General features: G+C 35.7%; 1 long non-coding RNA gene across 1 annotated transcript; it reads left to right on the forward strand.

Moving 5' to 3' along the window:
* The first annotated feature begins 11,982 nt into the window (after positions 1 to 11,982).
* Positions 11,983 to 14,003, forward strand: LOC138141233 (uncharacterized). Its single transcript, XR_011163044.1, has 3 exons — positions 11,983 to 12,607; positions 12,711 to 12,795; positions 12,853 to 14,003. It is a non-coding gene; the product is annotated as an uncharacterized lncRNA (long non-coding RNA).
* The last annotated feature ends 11,769 nt before the right edge of the window (positions 14,004 to 25,772 follow it).

The following is a 25,772-nucleotide window of genomic DNA, read 5'->3' on the forward strand; positions in this document are numbered from 1 at the left end:
CACCCGTTATAAGAATGAGAACTGATGAGAACCAAGGTTGGTAGAACTGACCAATTTGTATAATAGGAATAGGTTGCCTCGTTGAAAATTGGGGGGCGGGGGGGAAAGTAACTCGTGACGTAAAATCAACCCACAAATTTTGGGTGTTCGAATAGAACCCAAGGTATATAAGCTCCGTGGAGTTTATTGTGTGGCTTTTTGGGCTTTATTCTACCGAGGGAACACCTAATGCATGATCGACAGACTCTGTCGTAAAAGTTTAGTACACTGTGACGTCACGAGTAACTTTTGCGGGGGGAAAAAATTCAAACTATTGCTTTAAATGGCAACGAGGCAACCTATTATACAAATTAGTCAGTTCTACCAACCTTGATGAGAACCAAGGTTGGTAGAACTGACTAATTTGTATACTAGGTTGCCTAGTTGAAAATTGCGGGGAGGGGGGGAAAGTAACTCGTGACGTAAAATCAACCCAGAAATTTTGGGTGTTCGAATAGAACCTAAGGTTTATAAGCTCCGTGGAGTTTATTGGGTGGCTTTTTGGGATTTATTCTAGCGAAGGAACACCTAATGCATGATCGACAGACTCTGTAGTAAAAGTTTAGTACACTGTGACGTCACGAGTAACTTTTGCGGGGGGAAAAAATTCAGACTATTGCTTTAAATGGAAACGAGGCAACCTATTATACAAATTAGTCAGTTCTACCAACCTTGGATGAGAACCAGTTTCAGAGCCATCTATCCGCCCTGAGCCAAAACATTTAGCCAGGCAACAGACCAAACCACGGGTCCAAACCTACTACCAAATTTAAATTTTTCATTTCAAATTCAAAGGTAATATTATCAATAACAATTAATCATTAATAATGTGTTACTTTATGTTGTATTGTTTTTATACAATTTTATAACACATTATTAATGACTAATTGTCAATGATAATAATTAATTCAAGTCGAAGATAAAACAAAACATTCTGTAATAACTGTTAAAAAAAATGTATTATCACAAAAATATTAACTCAAAACGACACTAATCAACTTAAGACAGGTACAATTATTGTCTGTTAAATCGTTTTAATAACAATATAGTAATTTACGTTATAAGTCCGGTAGACGGTAGGTTAGGTATTTGTAGAACGTTATGAGTTAGACATTATGGATGTGGCGACGTTAAGTATCCTTATTATTACAATTGGGCATACAACACTTTTTTTAAAGACAAACGACGAGAGCACGGTTTAATTAAATTAAACTGATCTTGAATTTTGAAGTGCTGAACTGCTGACTGTGATTTACATGGTTTCTTATATTTGTTTAGTTCAGAGATAATAGATGGCGGTAACCTACATAAAATAATTATAAAATAAAATAAAAAATACGAGTTAACATGTACTTTTTCATTAAAATTAAGTTACAACATTGTGTTTTGTACTATAATTTTATTGTTACTAGTTTTTTTATTATTATATTTGACTTCTGAGGATATAAGTCGTCTCAGGGCGAGCAGATGGCGCTGATGCTCGCGGTTTCAATACGTCCTATGTTGATTCACCCCCCTCGTGCGCATCCGCTTGATTGGCAGATTGGCCGGTGCCGATAGATAGAAAAAGAATAAATTATGGAAAGCAGCGTGAATAGTTTGTCATTTAACCGCAAGCGCTGGTTGAATTATTTGTGATACCTAAAGCCTAAAACGATGCAAATTTGTAATTTTTGACTTACGTGATTGTCATTTTTGTCCCAATTTTATTTGTCCATCGGCTCAACATTATTGTTAGGGAATTTTCTTTTTTTTGTATTGCATAAAAGTGTTCTATTTTTTCTAATATTGAACATTCAAAGCGGGCGTTTTGAATTTGTCAAAAAATTTGACACTGTCAGATTACAATTACTATATAAACTCCATCCATTATACACAACAAAATCTAGTGATTTTAGTAACTTTTGTGGTGTAATAGGATACAACTTTTTTCTATTGTAAATGCAGTGTCACAAATAATAATTCAGGTTATGTGTATTTTGAAGAGGTTATAATGTACGATTATTGTCATTTTTGACAAATCTCTAATCGGGTCCCGTAATCAAGCAAAGTAAACTAGTTTTGAATATTTTACTTAAAATATGGTTAATATTAAATACCGGCATTGAAACCAGCAAGCAGGTGTGCGTAACGTAAACAGATTGGGTGATATTAATAAAAATAAGCAAATGCTTCCAAGCATTTGCTACTTAGCATCAGAGATAACGTTAGCATTAGCATTTGCTATAAAGTAAAAGCTTTTGCTTCTAGCAATTGCTTGTTTTGGTATTAATAGTAGCGTTCCTTTTATGGTGAATCTTAGATAATCTTACCTCACCTCACTTCGCCTCACTTTAATGTAGTGTTCCATTTGAAATCAGCTGATTGAGGCAAAGTAAGATTTTTACCTCCCCCTTCACCCCTACTGAGTTACCTCTCGAGCAAGCTTCGAACTAAGAATTTTGGATCAGATAGTGGAGGGGGAAATGTGGCTAATTTGTTAGGTTAGTTTTGTGGTTTGTTAATTGTTAACATCGACTGGCGGGTAATTCAGAGCCGGATTTACCACGGGGCAGCCGCAGCGAGAGCCCCAGGGTCTCCTCTTGACGAAAGCATATGCTAGTTAAAGTCCCTAGATATATATCTAGGGACTTTAATGCTAGTGACTTGACAAGTAATTGCTTGCCGTTAAACGCAGGGCGCCAGGAAAATGTATCGAAAGTGGTGCCTTGTCTATAATTTTTCCCGTGACAAATTTTACAACATTCGATACAATTGGTTGACTTACTTCCATAAGTTCAGCTACCTCAATCTGAAATCCTGTAATAGTAGTTTATTTAACGAGTTTGTGTGTAAATTGGGCTTTTTTTGGCATGAGTGGGCCAGTTTAAAACGCGAGTGAAACGAGCGTTTTAAAGGCCCACGAGTGCCAAAAAAGGCCCAATTTACACAAGAACGAGTTGAATACAACATTTTTTTTGTTCGACGAGCCCCTTAAAGGCTCCAAATCGCATAAGATCTTTAAAATTGGCTTGACATTTCGTTTTGACAAGTTGTGACATTTATCAGAATCCGCTCACACAGGAGAAATTTCTCAAATTCTGACAGTGTCGAACAAAAAATAGTTTAACACTATTTATTACTCTTTGAATAATTTAATTTTTTATACTTGGATCAGCCACATATCGCAACAATATTTTTATTTTCATCACCGAAGATAAAGCACCACCACGCGTTTCTGCATCGTCATTCTCAAGAAAAGCAGCAATCCACTGAACACTTTCATTTCGGAAATGAAACAATTTTACATCATCTTCTCTTTTAATGGTATTGTCTTTCCTTTCTTTGTAAAATTTATGGTTTCTTGGCACTTGGAACATACTTTTATGGTGTTTTAACAGCCGATTTATAACTACTAGTACGACACGAAGGAGAATGTCATTTATCCTAGCAATTGCTTACTATTTCAAGCAAATGCTAAACTTTATTAATAGTAAAAGAAGCAAATCCTAATATCGTCAAACAAATGCTTTCTAAAACGAGCAAAAGCATCTGCTAGCCAGGTCTCACTAGCATTTACTACACTTTTATTAATATCACTTAAAGCAATTGCTTATAAAATAGCTAACAAAAGCATTTGCTACCTTTTATTAATACTGCCCATTTTAACGAAAATATTGCAGAGGAGGACAGAGAGTGAAAGCATGATACATTAGAAATTAATAGTGCTCAGGAACAAACCCTGTCAAGTCAAGTCTGAAGCCCGGCGGGCTTGTAATTAAAAAAAGCGCACAACGGCCCAAATATTTCTTCACTGTTCCATCGTGCGCGTAGAGGGATCGTGCATCGTTTCCATTCTGTGCCTGTGCCCCTGACCCAGAAATTACTCCGTACTTTTTCTTTAGATATCTGTAGGAGATTGAAGCTAACATTTTAAATAGATCAATTTAAATTAAAAGTGGATTTATCAACTTACGGCAAAAATCTCCCCAACCATTCGGTAAACTGGCATCCTCCACAAATTTGGACCATTTACTTCCCAAATGTTTTTAAAACACGGATGAACACTTTGTTTTGTCTCCAAAGTGAGGCATTTTCTCTTTATAACTCTGCCTGTGCCCTACATGATATCGCTACTTAATCGTATTTTTTTCAATAATTATAATCTGACAAAACGTCTGCTTTGAATGTTCAATATTAGAAAAAATAAAACACTTTCATTGCAATACAAAATCACGTTGTAGTGCCTACTACTGGGAGCACGGAATTTTGGGCAGACTTGAAATTTGACTGATATAAAATGTGAAATAGGCTTTAGGTGCTAGACGGATTTTAAATGCTGCTGAATTTACGTGTTTTCATATTATTTTAATTATGTGTTAACTTTTTTGTAAGATTCTGTCGAACAAATCACCAAACCTATTACATCATTTAATTCTAAAAAAATAAGCTTTTTAAGGATGCCCCATTTAACCCATGTTCCCATTTAAAAAAATCAAGTTGGCTTTGTATTTTGAAAACTTATGGATAAAAAAATACGCTCACCGGCATAAAATTCGATCCATCTAATATTTTTATCAAATCTTTTTTTTTATGAGAACATCATATCAAATGTACGTTGTATATTTGATATATCAAGTGTAAACAGTGTTAAGCTACTTGTTCATTGAAGACAAGCAAAACATTTTTATATTCCAAGTCTGAATGAATTTTAACAGTTTTTGAGGATTTTCTACATATTGTTCTTTCGTATTTTTTTCCACTCTTTGTGCAGCACTGTTCGCGACTGTGTTGAAAACAAGTATGTAAATTAGTATTCGTAAAACTAAAATATGTGTTTAACTCCATCCGATACTGCCTGAGCTATTGCTTTAATTCAAGATGGACGGTTGAAGTGTTACGTGGCTCGCGTTCTTGGTGTTTCATGATGTAGTATCCAAAGAGCTGTTAAACGATTTCCAAAAACCAAAGGCTATACCAGTACCAGAAGAGTAGGGTCAGGAAGAAAAAGGTCTACAACTCCCCGTGATGATCACTTTCTTACTTTAACAGTCCTGAGAAACAGGGACACTAACTACTGCAGTTAGAGCACGGAACGAACTGCAGGAGGTACGGGTTGTTGCAGTAAGTGAACGAACCATAAGAAAAAGGTTAGAGGAACACGATTTAAGTGCAAGAACACTCGCACATTGCCTACTGTTGACCAGGAAACACCGAGTAGCGAGGCTTCTCATTGCTCATGGTCATGAACATCGAAACTAGGGAATTGAAGAATGGGGTCGAATTCTTTTCACTGACGAGTCAAGATTTTGCCTCAAATCTCCAGATGACCGTCAAAGAGTATGGCGTAGGACTGGCGAAAGGGTTGCTCAGTGCAATTTTGTGCCAGGGATCAGTTTTGGTAGTGGTTCAATCATGGTATGGGGTGGCATTAGTATGGAAGCTCGCACCGAATTAGTGATGGTAAATGGAGGGGCAATGACAGCAAACAGGTACATTAGGGACATCCTGAAACCACATGTTGTGCCCTTTCCCCCATTTATTGGTAATGACTCCACACATTGCTCAAATCGTAAATGAGTATTTGGACACAGTTGAAGTCCACCATATGATTTAGCCTGCAAGAAGTCCCGATCTTAATCCAATCGAACATGTTTGGGACATGGTCGGAAGTCCGAACTCCTGCTCCTGCAAACTTGAGAGAACCTAAGTGCAGCAGTTATTCAAGAATGGCAAGAAATAGACCAAGCTGTCATTCAGGACCTTTTTGAAGGAATGCCAAGACGAATGGAAGCTGTAATTTAAGCTAGAGGAGGCAATATGAGTTTTTAGTTTATTACATTTCGTGTTAAATTTTTAAGATTTTTGTATTATTTTTGTTATTAGGGAAATAAAATGTGAGTTTTGGTTTAATTACGTTAAAATTGAGTTACAATCCTTCTAAACTCATCAATTAACCAAAAATAAAATATGGTAAATAAAATAAAACTTAATTAAAAAAGTTAATTCAAATAATGCATACGGATCGAATTTTGTGCCGGTGAGTGTATTTTAAAACATTTGAAAAGTAGCTTTCAATGAGTCCTAAGTCTGTTTAAAATGTTAGGCTTCTACCATTTTAGCAGGACGAAGCCGGTTCCATACCCTGTATATTTTGTTTAGATATTTTTTATGTGTTACAATGTTAGTCGTAGATGGTGGACAATTTTGCGTTATGTTTACGTTAAAATTTGATTAAGTAATCGTTTTTGAATTGGTTAATTACTCTTACGCTGAGCATAAGAACAGAAATCCCCTAAAATACCAACAAAGTTTATTCGCTTTCTTAATGTTAGATACATGTAGCTTGCAACTTCAGCGATAATTTTTTTTTCTGTTCGACACTGTCAGAATTTGAGAAATTTCTTCTGTGTGAGCGAATTTAGATAAATGTCACAACTTGTCAGAATGAAACGTCAAGCTAATTTTATAGATTTTAAGCGATTTGGAGCCTTTAAGGGGCTCGTCTTGCGTATAGTTGACTCAAGTTGCAAGAAACCACTTGTCATTTGCAACAGCATTTTTTTCATATTTTTGAACCAAATAAAGGCACAAAAGGAGCAGAAAATCATAGTTTGGGTACAGTTTTAAAGTAATTTCAAATCACTAATGCCATAAAAGTGCTGTTGCAAATACAAAGTGGTTTTTTGCAACTTGAGTCAACCTTAAATTGGGCTTTTTTGGCACTCGTGGGCCTTTAAAACGCTCGTTTCACTCGTGTTTTAAACTGACCCACTCATGCCAAAAGAAGCCCAGTTTACACACGAACTCTTTAAATAATCTAGTATATTAAAGTATAAGTGGATATTAAGGTCTTTATTCTATTTTCGTCAATAATCGTCTTTATACGCCCCCAAATGAGGGCATAAATTGGCCTTTATGGCCCAGATTTGTCAAAAATCTGCCAAGCAACGGTTGGTTTCATTATTTAAACAATGGTATTGTGATGAACCAAGTGGGTAATTCAAATTTCCCACCAAGCGTCCATCTCATTTTTTTTTTTTTTACCAACATACGCAATGAAAATAACACCCGCGAAATTCAAAAATGGCCAAGAGCGCGTGATCGTACCTCGTTAATTTCCCTACGTTGTGTTTTTTTTTATACAAATTAAACCTTACCAGATTCGTTCCAACAGGGTTTGTGAACCACACAGAAGAGTGCAAATAAAACAACACAATAAATAAAACCAGCTATTTATTCAAAGTTATGATTTTGGTTAACGCCGGGATTCATGAATAATAAAACGTCTCGGGAGAGGGCACCCAAGTCTCCTCAACTGTGAGAAGACTACTCATTTAGAACTCTAGGAAAATGGTGAGCTCTGGCCATTCTCCCAGACCCCCGAATGAGGCTCCGCTAAAACCTCTCCTGAAAATACGAACAAGTCCGAAGTGACAACGTGGACGGGACAGTTAGTGAGAATTGAGCAAAACTGGTTTCATAAACAACACAATTCAAATTCAGAAAAAAAACAGGAGGGTCATGTACATTACAAACAAAACAGTTACTTCGGACCGTTCGAGCGAGAGCGGGCACTAGGCGAGAACTTCAGCATGTTCCTTTTTTTCTTTTCCAAGTTAATTTACAAAATACGGCAGATACGCTATAGAAGGAGTGAGTGGCTTTGGGTGGTCCGGAGGTTTGTGGTACCTATCCTTACGACTTTATCATTTCCCGCCTACCCGTGATTTAGTGCTAAGGGGAAAAAAAATCCTAACTACTTTACGTTAAGTCAACAAATTGAGGTACTCTAAGTTTATCGGTTGAATGGAATATGACTATTTCAGAGCAAAAACAAACGACGCTTGTCAAGTACCACAAACTTCGAGAACAGATTACCATTCCGGAAGTTCTGTGCCAAGGAACTCGGATTCAACTTACACCATGAGTGACGTTGCGGACCAGCATTCAGCAAGCCCCGCCAAGCGTTATGGTTTTCGGGTCTCTCTTGGGGCACAACATGTTAAACGAGGGGCCGCGGGGTCGTGTTCAACGATTGGATGTTAGGAGCAACTAAACCCCTCCAACAGAGAGAGACCCTCGCGATAAGGAAGAATTGACATTTACAGCAACTGGAAAATGTAAACGAAACCGCGACAAAACTTTGTTGACGGAGTAATCTAAGAACACTTTCAGTTTGGGATGGAAAAGTGGTAACAATCAATAACACATACATAACAATAAAACAAAAAAACACAGTCCAGTCGACCCTAGCCTATTAGAGCCGGATCATCGACAGGGGGCCCCCCCCCTTGGATAATATAGAGGGCGCCCCGGGACTAAACGATGAAAATACCTAAATGTAGAAGATCCCTGAATAAGGAAAAAGCCCGCGCAGATACCTGAAATATAAACCCAATTGGTTGCTACCGGGATGGAAAGTGGAAACTTTCAAATTTTGATTAAAAATGTTAAGCAATAAATAAATACTTGTTACACCAAAAGCGTCACTCGGAATAATTAGAAAGGGGATCAAAGTGAGGGAGTGCGCTGATAAAAAGTGAAAGCCACAGACCCACGCTAAAACTTGGAGTCATTTTCTTTTAGGAAAATTAGTGAATTGTAAAACCTGCTTTGACAACAAAAGGAAAACGTGATCCGTCAATTTTATAAATTTAGCAAAACTAGAACCAGGCTGCCTTACGCTCCTTCGCAAGCTTATAATGTTAAAAACATAATACATGGGGATGGTCGAGATAAATGTGGATTTTGTAAAACATGGTGGAAACCCACGTGCGACCCATTTGTGTCTTATTATTGTTAAACTACATTTCGCGCGAAGCAGAATTAATTTTAGTACCCCAAACACATACCTAGTTCAAAACAGAAGTTGGACAGCAACATTTAGCACAGTTCAATAAAAAAACAACTAAAATCGCACAATTAGCGCACAGAAAAAATACACGGTACTTCTGTACTACTCTGCGGTCAAGAAAAAAAGTGCCCTCCAAAAAAAAAACATGGCCGTTCATCCCCTGTCGACTTTCACCCACGCCCCCAAGCGGTCGCCGACGGTACCGAACGCCGGTAATTCTATAGCTTTCATTGGCGGTTAGTTTTGAATTCAAAAGCGGTTATCTCAGTATCAAACATTATTTGATTAAAGAAAATCATACATTATACAGGGTGTTAGGGAATGGTCTCCCAAGAATGTCAGGGTGAGTTTCTGAGGGAAAATATGGTCGAAAACTTTAATACCATTTTTTCCCAACACGAATGCTTTTCTCAAAGATAAAAATTTTAAATGGTGCCCCACTGTTTGGGAGCTTTTGCACCATTTTATTGTTGTAATAATTAAATAAATAGTTAAAGTTCTGAAATGTAAGTTAATTGCTTAGCAACCGTTTAGCAACTAAAAGACAACAATGCCTTTGTCAGATTTTATCGAGTACCTATTGCCACAATGACGTTTAGGTTTTGAATACTTCCCTACCAGGATTGCATTTTTTAAGGTCAAAATCAATAATTCATTCGAAATACGGGGTGATCAAGAAGGACTGTTTAAGTTGGTAACACTGAATGGTATTTTAAATCGTATAACAGGAGTAATTTTCGGTTGTTGATGGCTTGTTGTTGTTAATGCTATACCTATATCAGATATTTGTCAAATAAACCAACAAAACATATCCGGTTGCAGTGTTATAAGTAAACGAATTAAATTTTTTTTTTAATTGTACTGCCAACTTAAACAGTCCTTCTTGATCACCCGGTATTTATCTAGATTCACTGCAACCTTGAAGTAAGTCCTTTTTTATTGCTGCAATAAACTGAAATTATTTCTGCAGCTTTATTTGTGATACCACATCTCGATCAACCTTTAAAGGGATTTGAAATCGAGCACTAACCACCTAATACTACTAATAAATAAGATTCGTTAATTTTGGTGTAACTTTATTTATTTGTATTTGTATTGAAAAAAAATCATAATAAATGTTCAAAATGTCCTCCGTTTGCCCTAATACAAGCATTAGCATACCTTCGGACAGCAGCAGTAGCCTTTCCGCTATATTCCCATACCCAAAATACATATCTGCATACTCCTCGATAGAATATTCGGGCATTGTAAACGATTGTAGTCTTCGCAGGCGACGGATAAAAGATAGATCAAATTAAACTGTAAACTTTGACAGTAGTAAATTTCGAATCGTTACCAAGCAATCATTTTTAAGTCGAAACATATAAGATTTTTTTTTGTAATTTGCCTCCATTTTGATTCTCTAATAGACATATTAACGAACGCGACGTCATCATCTGGGATGTCCTTATAGCCATTATTTCACGGAACATTTTACGAACATTTTTAGGTTGGCAAAGCTTGATCCGTCATGCATGTCAGTTTAAATTACAAAATGTGCAAAGAATTATTTATCAGGATTTATCAGGCAACAAATTCGCGACCGTATTTTTGGAAATTTCACGTATTTTAGCGGGCGTACATGAAAAATTATCTTCCATATTCGTGTTTTGTGACAGAATTAGGATAAAACAAAAGGCGACTTTGAAGACTTAATCAAATTTTCACTTTTAAAATTAAGACATTACCAACCGCCACAAAAATCCCTAAATCGAGGAAAATAAATATTTTCGTTTAAAAACGGCTTAAAAAGGGCAAATTACAAAAAAGAGTATAAAAAACTCGTTTCATAAGACCTCGAAGCACTCATTCATTAAAATAACTCGTGGCTACGCCACTCGTTTTTTAATCTTGAATTCGTGCTTGAACAATTTTATTTTCAGAAAACAGTTTAATTTATCCAAAAACCGTATAAAGGTTTTCGACCACATTTTCCCTGATAAACTCACCCTGAAATTCTTGGGAGACCATTCCCTAACACCCTGTATACACAGTAACCCTAACAACATCAAAATAGCTAACTAAATTTGCATGGACACAACTTTTAGTTGATTTCCTTTAAAGAATACTAAATATTTGTTTGAATCTCTTGGAAATTATAAAATAGAATAAAACGTTGTATGTACCACGGGCATAATAGTCGATTATGGCCCTCGGGAATGTAAAAGCCCTCGTTCCTCGGGCTTTAAACATTCCCTCGTGCCATAATCTCCTGATTATGCCGTTAATACATAAATAACTATTAAAACACGCGCGATTTTTCGAGCACGACGGCGCAGCAGGAGTGTTCGAAATAGAGCAAGTGTTTTAAAGACCAGTTACCCACGAATACTTTACGATATATTTTTTTTAATGTTAAATGAGTTAACATTTAGACTTCACGTTTCTCCGGTCCTCTCGGGTTTGGTGATGTTTCCATGGAAAACGCGCGATGTTGCCATGGAAAAGAGAATTTTTTAAAGTTCGATTTAAACACGCTCAGGCGTGTTTTAAATGAGCAAAATTGGTTACCAATTAAAAAAATATATTTTTTTTGTTCGACACGGTCAGAATTTGAGAATTTTCTCCTATATGAACGGATTTTGATAAATGTCACAACTTGTCAAAACGAAACGTCAAGCTAATTTTAAAAGTTTTAAGCGATTTGGAGCCTTTAAGGGGCTCGTCGAACAAAAAAACGTTGTATTCAACTCGTTCGTGTGTAAATTGGGCCACGCGTGCCAAAAAAGGCCCAATTTACACACAAACTCGTCAAATAAACTGCTATTTTTCGTTTTCATGTAAATAATAAAAATTTTCTGTTTTTTCGGTTTTTAAAATTCAAAAATAATACCTACACGAATGTACGAAAGTAGTAATAAATCTCTTGATTTAAAATGGATATGGATATATTCATTATTTACATTAAGGAGGTACAGGGTTATTATAAATGATTGTAGTCGAAGCAGGCGATGCCCATGTTATGAAATTTTTACAGCTTTCATGTGAACTGTCAATTTTTGTCACTGTCACTGTCATTAGTTATTTTTAGGTGAAAAGTGCGGTGATGAGAATTTTATTTGTTCCGATGCAACACGGTGGAGAAAACATAGGCTTTATTCAGTAAAATAAGAAAATAACAACAAGGATGGGTAGCGGTAAGGACTTTCGTCCGACTCGTCCACCTGGGGAGCGTATCCAGAGCGGAGCTGCTCAAGGTCCGGTTAGATGTCCCCGAGGGCGCTGTCTAGGTGGAGCCAAGAGTAATCGTCCGTCCAGCTGGTCCGCCGGGGAGCTTCTCAAGCAGAGCTATTCCAATGTCCGGGTGGTTGTCCCCTAGGGCGCTTTCCGTTCGGAGCAGAAGAATAGTCTTGGGCAGGGGTAGGGCACTCTATTAGACGACCTTGAATCAAGTTTAATATTTTTCGGCCACTACAGATGGCGCTCAGATCAGAAAAAAAATAAAAAAATTTGCTACTACCAACACAATTTAGTAATTCCTATGGTTGGTCATCCTGGTTAAATCCCCAATCGCATTCACTTTCCTAGTAATTCCCAGAAAAGTGTTGCGACACATGACACAAAATAGTGGATAGTGGAAAAATACAAGTAGATTTTGTGTTTTTGTGTTCAATTTTTAAGTACTTTTGGACAATTTGTAAAAAAAATGTAGCCGTGTTGTGTACCCGGATGTGAAAATACTCCAAATCGCAGGTAGGCTGTAAAAATTAAATTTTTAAACTTTGATAATAATCAATCAATGTTTCCGAAAAATCAAAATTTATATTTAATTATTTATATCATGTTTGTTTCTCAGGCTTTAAGGAATTTTCCAAGACAAGAAGACTACTTCAGTCACCCTCAGGAAGAATATGAATATGTTACTCCTGAAAAAATATAAGGTAAGTCTGTTTTTATGTGATAGTTCAAATACCTAATTGATACTTATTTTAATTTAGATGCGCTTCGAGCTTTCCCTCCTACCATCATTGGGCATTCTCCTGAATCCTGGTCTGTGGAAGAGCTAGAAAAGACGTATCGAGCGATCAAATTAATTTGTAATCGAGTTATCCATGAATCGGAAATCGTATGTCGTTTCTTGAACAAAAAACACAGCTTAAAACACAGGTTAGATCTGGGCATATCAATCTAAAAGACATACAGATTCAAATCCATGGATGACTCGATTACAAATTAATTTGATCGCTCTTTACTTACCACAGACCAAGATGGTGAGGACTTCTTTGTTTACCACTCCCACTCAAAGTAAGAGATGAATCCAATTATCTTTGAAAAAAATATTGAAATTTGTATTTATTTTATTTTTTTACGAGTATTGTTTTACAATATTGTTTACAAGGAAGCCTTTAAAACACGACGCGTAACGGAGTGCTTTTAACGTCAAAAGTGCTTTAAAGACCCTTAAAACCTGTATTATGCGCTATTTTTTATTATACTTGCACTATAATCTGAAAATTATAACAAAAAAAGTAAATTGAAATACCTTTTCCGAAGTAATCTGTGTCATTAATTGTTGAGATAAAAATGGTCAATTGTTGTTGTTTCGTTCTCCTCTATATTTGTTAAAAATTGTGTATAAATGTGTGGGTATTTATTATTATTATTATTCAAAATGTAGGTGAATTTGAAAAAACGGGAAATGACATATTTCATAATGTAAATTTGGTTTTAAAATGTTTGTCAATTAATTGTCTACTTGACAGTACCTATCAAATAATTTTTAAACACATAATGTCATTGAATTATTTATTTATAAACTGACATACCGTCAAATAATTGTAAGCTATTTCTAAAAAGCCATTTTCAAACTATGACAAACATGAAAAGAAACATGTCGGTTTTTTTAACATGTTTTTTTTTTTAATTGACATACATACAATGCCTGGCAATAAAAACTAGACATCACTTTTGTGTTACGTCAAAATCCAAATGTGTAATTTAATGTTTTTTTGACACTGACATTTAAATGATGGCTTTTTCTTTGCCGGCCATTGTATATGTAGAGACGCCTTGTTTTATGCATTCGCTTTGTTCGTATATCAATTTTTGTATTCTTACTTGTTTTATAATAAATATTGTAACATTTTAACCTTGTTTTGAATTACCACCCTAAAAAATTTTTGGAACCAGTGCGTAGTACAGGATTCAATTTTGCCGCCTTAGCACGATTACAGGTCTCCAATCAACTTTTTACCGACTCTCGGTAAAACTTTTTTTCGGCCACTATAGATGGCGCTGAAACTTGTTACCAGTTTTAACTGAGAGAGTGGCCAATCTATTCTCTTCTTTATCTAGGGTCTTGGGTCTTCTGCATGATGCGCTGCAATTTATAGGGCCGGACGATGGGAGAGGTGGGTAGAAGGGAAGTTGCGGAAACGGTCAGATGTTGGGGAGGCGACGAGGGCGCTACTCTGGTGGCCGCTCGGCGCACTACAACCTTGGGGTCCCTACACATTTAGTTTTTACACCAACTACAATAATTTATAATATCCTGTATACTGGGTGCCCCAAAATTAGCGGAACAACTTAGCAGTGGCAGTACGTTGTTAAGTACTATGCCGGCCAAAAAATTGATCTTCCTCCATCACTTCACTAAGAATCGAATTTTTCATCTGATGCTGAATCTTGCAGGCTTCCTAGTTTTTCTGTTATGACATCGTGAATTAGACGACGTTCAACCTACAGATCAAAATTACTAATTTATTTCTCAAGACTGTTGAGGACTAGAGTGGTATGGTGGTATATAAGAGAAAGTAGGCTCGATCCTGGTTCCTAGTGTTTGAGAGTTAGATTTGAGTTGGCAGCCTGGTTTTCACAAAATGTGTGAATTTAATGCAAGCAAATCTAAATAGTTAACATAATATTTATATTTTCACTCCAGAAACATTTTGTTAACTAGCAATTTTATTTAAACGCAGATAACGACAATTTTGACAATAAAAGTGCAGCCAATTATCTGAATTATCAATCGAAAAACGCCCCTAGGAACCAAGATGGAGCGAACTCAATTTAATATACGGGGTGATCAAGAAGGACTGTTTAAGTTGGTAACACTGGATCGTATTTTAAATTGTATAACAGGAGTAACTTCCGGTTGTTGGTGGCTTGTCGTTGTTAATGCTATACCTATATCAGATATTTGTCAAATAAACCAACAAAACAGATCCAGTTGCAGTGTTATAAATAACCCAATTAAAAAATTTTCTTAATTGTATTGCCAACTTAAACAGTCCTTCTTGATCACCCGGTACTAATTTTATTGAGGACTAATTGCGTTAAAAACGTTGGTAACCTTGTTACCAGATCATCAAATCATTCCTAAAGTCCATTCACGTTGGATTTTCCTCTCAAGGTCAAATAATTTAATTTTTTGGCTCTCTAATTATGTTTTGTAAATAGTGACATGTAGCTAACCAACATAATGCTATTTAGCAATGCTCGATCCAACCTGTACGATGTTTACCTGCATGTCACTATTTACAAAACATAATTAACTACAGAGCCAAAAAATGTAATTATTTGATCTTGAGAGGAAAATCCAACGTGAATGGACTTTATCTTGCTTCATGTGTTTATACAAGGCGATTTTCATTTACCTTGAGACCGCCTCGGTTTATAGAATTTCAAGATGCTGCACTTTGTTTCTTGAGACACAACTTTCGCATCGTGTTGAAGAAAATTTTTACTTGATACCTGACAGTTGATGACAGTTTTGTCAATATTAGAATATTACTATATTGTGTGAAATGTGTCAAAAAATCAACGTCAACCCTCATGCATTTAGGAAATGAATAAAGTTGACTCAAGTTGCAAAAAACCATTTTGCATTTGCAACAGCATTTTTATGGCATTAGTCATTTGAAATTACTTTAAAACCAGGAGACATTAGTTTAATAGTCAATGAGCAAAACGTTCGAGAAGCTATCAATTCATTTCCTGCCGGTTCTTCACCAGGTTTAGATGGCATGAGACCACAATACTTGAAAGATATCATATCTTTGTCAGCGGGTGAAGCAGGTCAGAAGGCACTAAGAGCTTTAACCAAACTGTGCAATTTTTTATTATCTGGGCAACTTCCTTCAGAAATCTGCCATTTATTGTATGGTGCGTCTTTATGTGCCCTTAACAAAAAAGATGGAGGAATTAGACCGATCGCTATCGGAAACTGTTTGCGAAGATTAACCTCAAAGCTAGCCTGTTTTCAAAGTCGAAATATTGTAAATTCGTATTTATCTCCACACCAACTTGGAGTTGCAACTAAACTAGGATGCGAAGCTGCAATTCATACCACACGAACCTTTGTTAATAACGATCAAAACCGTGGCAAAGTTCTTCTTAAATTAGATTTCAAAAATGCCTTTAACTCAGTCGAACGGGATTGTATTCTGAAAGAAGTCCAATGTCATACCCCACTTCTGTACCCTTATCTTTATCAATGCTATAGAAATCCTTCAACTTTATTTTTCGGTAATCATTTAATTTCTTCTTCTGTTGGAGCTCAGCAAGGAGATCCCTGCGGTCCCATGATTTTTAGTCTTGCCATTCAACCAATTATTTTATCTTTGGATTCTCAAATGAATATATGGTATTTAGATGATGGAACCTTTGCTGATTACCCAGAAGTAGTTTTATCCGACTTTAAGAAAGTTATAAATTTATCTCAGGAAATTGGCCTTGAATTAAACTTTAACAAATGCGAGATCTTTTGCTGTTCTGGAGACACAGATTTAAAAGTCATAAAGGAATTTCAAAATTTAGCACCAGGCATTAAAATCTGTGACCGAGAAAGTTTATCTCTTTTAGGCTCTCCAATCTTTGACCAAGGTTTTAAAAACACCGTCGAAAAAACTATAATTACAGTTGAAAATCTTTTAAACAAAGCTGAACTCCTTAACAGACACGTGGCTTATACTTTAATCAAAAACTGTCTTTTCATACCAAAATTTAATTTTTTATTAAGAACAACTCCAACTCTGGGAATTCGTCGCATTTCCGATATTTGCCTCCCTGCTTTCCTATCTTCAATTAATGGGGTTAAAAAGCTTGTTTCTTTATTACTAAACTCAAAGGATAATGAGCTTAATATTCACCATTATGATGAAGCTTTAGCAGTCTGGGGTGTAGCAAATGAGAACGAAATACCAACAATTCCACAATTTCAGAAGAATTGGGATAATATTAATATCAAAGGAATAATTGCCAATGACTTAATCTTTAATTCACCTAGAGACTTGGCTCGTTTTAAAGCTTTGCAATGCAGAGAATCAGGATCTTGGTTACATGAAATACCTTCTCCTAATATTGGTACTCTTTTAGATAACACTTCCTTCCAAGTTTGTATTGGTTTAAGATTGGGTTGTAATCTTTGTACACCTCATATTTGCAAGTGCAATGCGAAAGTTGACGAAATTGGCACCCACGGTCTAAGTTGTTTCAAAAGCAGTGGTAGATTTTCAAGACACACTGAAATTAATTCCATTATCAATCGGTCTTTAACTTCAATTCATGTGAATTCAATTTTAGAACCAAACGGACTGTCTCGGGATGACGGAAAACGCCCAGATGGGATGACTTTAGTACCGTGGATTAAAAGTCAACCTTTGGTTTGGGACGTTACTGTTGTAGATACACTTGCAGACAGTTACGTATTGAAATCATCTGAAGTCTCAGGTTTTGCCGCTGAAATGGCTTGCAAACGCAAACATAGCAAATATAGTTCAATCATTTCGTCAAACTACGTGTTTAAAGGTTTAGCATTTGAAACCTTAGGCCCTTGGTGCAAAGAAGCCATCGATTTCATTAATGTCATCGGAAACCGACTTATCGCGGAATCAGGCGATTCAAAATCAAAGAAATTCCTTTTCGAGAGGATTTCCCTTGCCATTCAACGTGGAAACGCTGCAAGCATTCGGGGCACTTTTCCAGATTCCGCAATATTATCGGAAATTTTTGTATTATAAAACAAAAATGTTTATGTAATTATGTTATTAATATAAGCTCTTTATCTTTAAAACTGTACTTATATGGAAAATATTCAACCCAAACTAAACTCGGTACAGGTTGCAAAGACACACTTGTGATTTGCAACAGCATTTTTTTCATATTTCTGAACCAAATAAAGGCACAAAGGGACCAGAAAATCATAGTTTGGATTGAATATTTTCCATATACAGGCTGTCCCACAACTCGCGGATCAAATTGAAACTGTATATTCCTTGATGGTAATGAAGGTAAAAAACGTTTAGAAAAATATTCTGGGTGCAACAGCTTTTTAGTTATGAATTAATCAAATTGACCAATAGAGCTCGATCTAATTTTCCCTTTATGAGAAAATTGAGTACCTTCCCTCAATTGCTAAGCAACGTATAATTCGATGAATAATAAAATTATTTTCAATATTTGTCTGGTCAGCTTGTCGAAACAGACGTCAAAAGTGACAGCTACTTTTGAAATAACCAAAAATGGGAAATTTCGCCAAAGGCAGGTGAACAAATGTATAAAATCTAAATCAGAGAACGCAAGAAGTTTCTTCTTCCGGCAATGAATGAAATATGGTTTGTTATGAGTGAAGATTTCCAGAGCAATTGTAACCTTGAGGGGTATGGGAAATTGACGGGAGGGATATGATGAATTGAACCTTTGTTGATGGAAGGTAAAATGGCGACGTAGCGTCAAGTGAGTAATATTACTACCTTAAGAATCTTAGTAAAAAGTGAAATATGCAGGGCCTGTGAAGTGAATCGGAATCACAACAAATGTATCCTGACTCCTGTGCATACACATACGTATTAGCGCAGCTACACGAGCGGGACTTTTCATCGTCGAAATGAAAGAAAAGACTTTTAGGAACATTCTTGACATTGCAAAAAAAGCTGGAGTTACACGTAGGTTTTGAACAACAGATCAAGCATAGTGGCAGTTCTGAAAGAAAGAAAACAAAACTGGATTGAACTAACCTATTTATTTAAGCATCATTATTAGTAAAAATTTAAGGTCAAATTTTATAACTAAATGATGTAGAATGCAACAAATGAAATAAGAAACATGCAAAATAAAAAGAATAATTTATAACAAGTATTCAAAATGACCACCTTTCATCTGAAGGAATAGGCGAGCTCGTTTTATTAAATTTTCCCTTGCCAGTCTAAGCATATTAGGAATAACAGTAGCCAGTGTTTCGTGAATTTGGTCATTTAGTTCTTCTGAAATGTTGATAGGTTCGCGGTAAATATAGTTCTTCAAATATACTTCTACCGTCGTCATCAAAGGACTGAAGAACAGCATCTTCAGTCTCTGGCACTGTGCTCTGGCGTTCTAACTTCTCGCGGGGGACCACCAATTTCTTGTCAGGTAGGCACCAAGGACCCAGTGTATCGAGCGCGGTACACCAACCATAGAAATACGTTATAATTTGTATGTGGCAAACGTCGTGGAAAACGGAAAACGTATTGCATATTCCCTTGCATCCTCACGTGCATTGCGCCGGCACTCTCCATAAATTATGAGCATTTCGGCATACTCTGCAGCTGTATACATGATATCAATACGAAATTTGACAATTTCGAATCAAATTACCTATAACTTGACGTTGTCAAAATCTGCACAGTTGCCCAAACATTTACTTGAAATTCCATACCACTTTTACTACAATTATGTTGCTAGGCAATTCAAACCGTTGGTTAAATTCAAATATACAGCGTCCTTCTGATTGGTCAACTTTAATTATTCATCACAAAAAATCGGTTATACCCTGTCCTTTTTTTAAAACGCTATTGCTTTCAGTTATCACCAAGGAAAACGCACTGTAAGTTTAATCCGCGAGTTCTGGGACACCTGTATATACCATTCACGATGTTTTGGCATAAGGGGAGGCCATGGAAAAAGACGAGAGGCTAAATAACCCAGGACGATCCTTACCAATACGCATGAGTTAGTAACTTGGGTGCTTTGTTGTTACATGTACCGCATGGTACTGTACCGCGTGCTGCGCGTAAGGCAAAGAACAGTAGATGAGTAGAACACAAACTAAAGATATAATTATGTTTTTAGAATCTTTTAATAGGTCTATTATTGTATTCAATTTGGAGTCGTTTATGGCAATCTATTAAAACACTCGTAGTTTAATGGATCTCTAAGAAAATTTCTATCAATATTTCAGTGTATTATTGTCATTTACACTAAAAAACTTCCAATATTAATGTTCAAACTCTACTTTTTAACATATGTTGCAGATGTAGTTGCATCCGTTACCTTGAATTACCAATTACATAATACAAAATTCACTAGAATTTGAAAATTTAATTTTTTTATTTAAAAATTAAAAAAAAAATAACAAAAAACTCGCCTACGGGTCGTTTTCTAGACCTGGGATTCGTGCGCCAAATCAACCCTTATAAAACTCGTTGTCCAAACATTTCATCACAGTTTTTTTAGCAGCAACATCTAAAATCGTTTCCTCGGAAACGCATACATTTAGTAGAGTTACCTTCAGGAAGGCGTGTGTGATTGGTTATCTTAAAATCGTTTTAATTTCAAAACTAATATATTTTTCACGTTTGTTGTTGTAGAATCCTTGTTGGATTAAATATTAAAATTCACAGTTAACAGCTGACGCGCGAGTTCTGGGACACCTGTATAAATGAGTTTACTACATAAAAAAGGTCTTTTATTGTATTCTTTCTTATTAGATACGCAAGTGTTGTTCTAATTTTTAAACAATAAATTTGCGATATTTTTCTAAGTCCGTCAACGTCAAATTTAAATAACGAGCAAAATTATAGGACTTGCGCACAAGTATGGAATGGCCTGGGTCATTTAGCCTCTCGTGGAAAAAGTGCATTTAAGTTGGCAGTAAAGCTGTCTGTTGAATTAGGTTATGTTTTTCTAAGTTTGAGGTTATAAACTGCGTCATTGTCTAGTGCATTGTTGTCAGTTTTACTAGTTTACAATAGAACAATACTCACACATTTTTAATCCATTTTAACAAAACAGGAAACTGACTTGAACAGAATAGTAAGGGCCGGGACCGAAAGACAAAGTGACTCCTGTCAATTTATGCACCACTTAGATAACCCATTTATACAGTATCTTAACCAACCAATTAGTAACTTCTCAATGAATTTTTCATGTTAACCAAAACGTTCCTAGAACTAGATTGAATAAAATCTTGTACCTACTTATTAAGCCTTACATTATTCGAATCTTTCTGCAAAATATTTACACACCCATCGTCCATGACAAAAAAGAACAAAACTATTCAACTTCCATAATTTCATTAGAAAATTCTGAATCATCATTACCTGCATGAAAATCCCAATCAAATTCCGAGTCAGATTCTCCTAATGAAATTATTATTAAAGGAAGAACGTTTTCAAATGAAAGATTTCCCATTAATTTTGCCCAATCTTCCAAAATAAGTTCTTTACAATATCTACAAAAATGTTGGCAAATTTCAGGAGTACATTTCAAAATAGACTCAAGCCACTCATTCACAACTCTATGGCGAAGTTATAATAGGTCTTACAAAACCCCTGTGCCATTTCAATTGGGTCGTTGTTTCTTCCTTCACTATCCGTGCTACATATTTATCTTGTACTCACCTACGATTCAATTTATACATAAAAAGAACTTGACTTCACTGTAACTTACTGAAAATATGTTCTGCAGTCTAATATTATAAACACCATCAATACGTTTTAATGTCGCTTAATTATGATTACGGTAAATTCGGCAACATGTTACTTTCATTTTGATAGGTCGGCATGTCAGGCACTTTAGTGACAGCAGAGATGACAGAAATCAAACATGTATCCAACTTTAAAAAATGAAATCATAGCCTCCCCTTATCCCAAAACATCGTGAATGGCATATAAGTACAGTAATAAGTAATAAGTAATTATAATGAATGGCATATAAGTACAGTAATAAGTAATAAGTAATTTCTAATGACTAATGCCATAAAAGTGCTGTTGCAAATGACAAGCGTGTCTTTGCAACCTGTACCCACTTTAGGTACTATTGCGGGCAAAAAAAGTGGGAAATCAAATTTCTGTCAGTTTTGAAAAATTCCAGCTGATAGTTTAAAATTTTATTTTATACCTACTCCTATTTTCCTTTTCCAACTGCCCTCTTCTTTTGATAAAGGTAGATTTTGATTGGAACTTTGCATTAAATAAATATTCACTACGTGCTTAGGTACTATTCCGGACATGGAATCTTGGCCACAACTGACATTTAACTGACAAATATGTTAAATATAACCCAACTTTTGACTCGATAATGCCATTTCCCTGCTTTTTTGATGTCACAAGAAAAACTTCAAAGTGATTTTTAATAATTGTCACTTATTAATGACACTAATGGTTGCTTTACATCATTTTTCTTAGAAATGTCAAAAAAATGTTGGCCAAGATTCCGTGTCCGGAATAGTACCTACTTACAATCATTCCCTACAACCTACAATGATAACGTCAATCAATTCAAAGTAGGGTTAGAATCAGATAAGGGTTATTTCACATTAAAAGTCAAGACAATGACGTTGATGTCCCACTTTTTTTGCCCGCAATAGTAACGGGTGTTTTTTTAAATTTGGCGTCGAAGTAGGCGTTGAACTGTCGATTGTGAACGCACTATACAGGTGACGGATCACGGATCAGCTGTTTAAATCTTACGCTTTTACACGAGTGGTGCGCTCTCAATCGACTTTCCAACGCCTACTTCGACGCCAAATTTAAAAAAACACCCTTTACAGGTTTATTCTAAAATCTAAATGATTGTAGTCGAAGTAGGCGTGAAAGCTGAATGTAAAATTTATGGTTGTCGCTCCACATAAAAAACATCAAAATGATGTGAATAAGTGAGGACACACCGGTCACACACGGAAGTTAAATTGGGTGCAAAACAACTCAATATTAAAAAAATATATATTTTTTTTAATATTCAAAACTTTTAAATTGTATTGATAACATAATTTTTAATTACGTAACATTTTTTATTTACAATGCAAAAATTTCCGATAATAATGCGGAATCTGGAAAAGTGCCCCGAATGCTTGCAGCGTTTCCACGTTGAATGGCAAGGGAAATCCTCTCAAAAAAAGGAATTTCTTTGATTTTAAATCGCCTGATTCCCCGATAAGTCGGTTTCCGATGACATTAATGAAATCGATGGTTTCTTTACAGCAAGGGCCTAAGGTTTCAAAGGCTAAATCTTTAAATATGTAGTTTGACGAAATAATTGAATTATATTTGCTATGTTTGCGTTTGCAAGCCATTTCAGCAGCAAGACCTGAGACTTCAGATGTTTGCAATACGTAACTGTCTGCAAGTGTATCTACAACAGTAACGACCTAAACCAAAGGTTGACCTTTAATCCACGGTACTAAAGTCATCCCATCAGGGCGTTTTCCCTCATCCCGAGATAGTCCGTTTAGTTCTAAAGTTGAATTAACAGGTCAAAGATAGGTTGATAATAGAATTAATTTCAGTGTGTCTTGAAAATATACCACTGCTTTTGGAACAACTTAGACCGTGAATGCCAATTTCGTCAACTTTCGCATTGCATTTGCAAATATGAGGTGTTCAAAGATTACAACCCAATCTTAAACCAATCAAACTTGGAAGGATGTGTTATCTAAAAGAGTACCAATATTAGGAGACGGTATTGCATGTAACCAAAATCCTGATTCTCTGTATTGAAAAGCCTTAAAACGAGCCAAGTCCCTAGATTCCCCTAGATGAATTAAAGATTAAGTCATTGGCAATTATTCGTTTGATATTGATATTATCCGAATTCTTCTGAAATTGTGGAATTGTTGGTCTTTCGTTCTCATTTTCTACATCCCAGACTGCTAAAGCTTCATCATAATAGTGAATAATAAGCTCATTATCCTTTGAATTTAGTAATTGAGAAACAAGCTTTTTAACACCATGAACTGAAGATAGGAAAGCAGGGAGGCAAAAATCGGAAATGCGGCGAATTCCCAGTCCATCAAATCTAATCGGTAAAGTGGACTAACACCATTGTAAATCAGTTAAACGTAAATTAAGTATTCTTTCTAAGAAGACTTTAAAGAAGAATCAATGGAATTAGCATGATTAGAAAATTTCCAAAATGGAGTTGTTCTTAATAAAAATTAAATTTTGGTATGAAAAGACAGTTCTTGATTAAAGTATAAGCCACGTGTCTGCTAAGAAATTCAGCTTTATTTAAAAGATTTTCAACTCTAATTATAGTTTTTTCGACAGTGTTTTTGAAGCCTTGGTCAAAGATTGGAGAGCCTAAAAGAGATAAACTTCCTCGATCACAAATTTTAATACCTGGTGCTAAATTGTGAAATTCCTTTATGACTTTTAAATCTGTGTCTCCAGAACAGCAAAAGATCTCGCATTTGTTAAAGTTTAATTCAAGACCAATTTTTCTGGATAAATTGATAACTTTCTTAAAGTCGGACAAAACTACTTCTGGGTAATCAGCTAAGGTTCCATCATCTAAATACCAAATATTCAGTTCATAATCCAAAGTTAAATAATTGGTTGAATGGCAAGACTAAAAATCATAGGACCACAAGGATCTCCTTGTTGGGCTCTAACAGAAGAAGAAATTAAATGATCACCGAAAAATAAAGTTGAAGGATTCTTATACTGCTCGTCAAATCTTAGATGGCCGCTAAGGATGCGCAGAAGAGGGAGTGCGATGCAAGATGTGGAACCGAGATGCGACAAGGTGAAGCGGTAAAGTGGGGTATAATTCCGAAGAGTACACTCAGATACAGAAATCGACTTGTTCTAACTCCGCTTCACTGTGCTTTTAAAAGCCATGGTTTGGAGTGTACCAGTGTTTCCACTGCTGCGACGCTCGAACAAGTGACGTCCCAACTCCTACCGTTACCGTTGCGCATCCGAATCTCAGCGGCCATCTAACATTTGACGAGCAGTAGCATTGATAAAGATAAGGGTAAAGAAGTGGGGTATGACATTAGACTTCTTTTTGAATACAATCTCATTCGACTGAGTTAAATGCGTTTTTGAAATCTAATTTAAGAAGAACTTGGCCACGGTTTTGGTCGTTATTCATAAAGGTTTGTGTAGTATGAATTGCCCATTCCAAGTTTATACCAAATTGATTGCAAAACAACTGAATATTTCTGGATTCAATCGTTAATTTAACAAAAATAAATAAAAACCTCATCACCGCACTTTTCACCTAAAAAATGACAGTGACAGCGACAAAACTGACAGTTCACATGAAAGCGGCAAAAATGTAATACCATGGGCATGGTCTACTTCGACTACAATTATTTAGAATAACCCTGTACAGTTGCGTCCAAATAAAACTGGGCAAGCAATTTTTTCTATTGTAAATCGGAATTAAATATTAAATCACCTGAAAAATCATCTCCTAGGAGATAACATAAAAATCTATTTTTCAAATTGACATCATCCGTCACTGTTATGTTGTCCCACAGGTATGGGTATCTGGTTACCAGAGAAACTTTCATTTTAAGACCCTGAATTACCAAAATTTATAAAGATGACATAAAATGTCAATTTAGTGGTCGCTTTTATTTGGCCGCAACTGTACATAATATCCCAATAGTTCCCAATACATATTTCATTTTTGTTGTGTTCATGGAAATGAGAGAGAAAAATCAAAGCCATGTTGAGGTAAAATGGACATAAAATTAGTAAAATTACTATTTAGAAATGCTGGAAGTAATAAAGAAAATAATTGCAAACCTGATCACAATCGTTCAGAATTATTATGCCACTGGCTAGTAAAAGATAAATAGTCAAAATCTTTTTTAATATAATATTTTAAGCCCCCATATTTTCAAATTAAAAGGTATTGTGGGGTTTAA

Source organism: Tenebrio molitor, chromosome 1, assembly GCF_963966145.1.
Source record: "Tenebrio molitor chromosome 1, icTenMoli1.1, whole genome shotgun sequence".
NCBI lineage: Eukaryota > Metazoa > Arthropoda > Insecta > Coleoptera > Tenebrionidae > Tenebrio > Tenebrio molitor.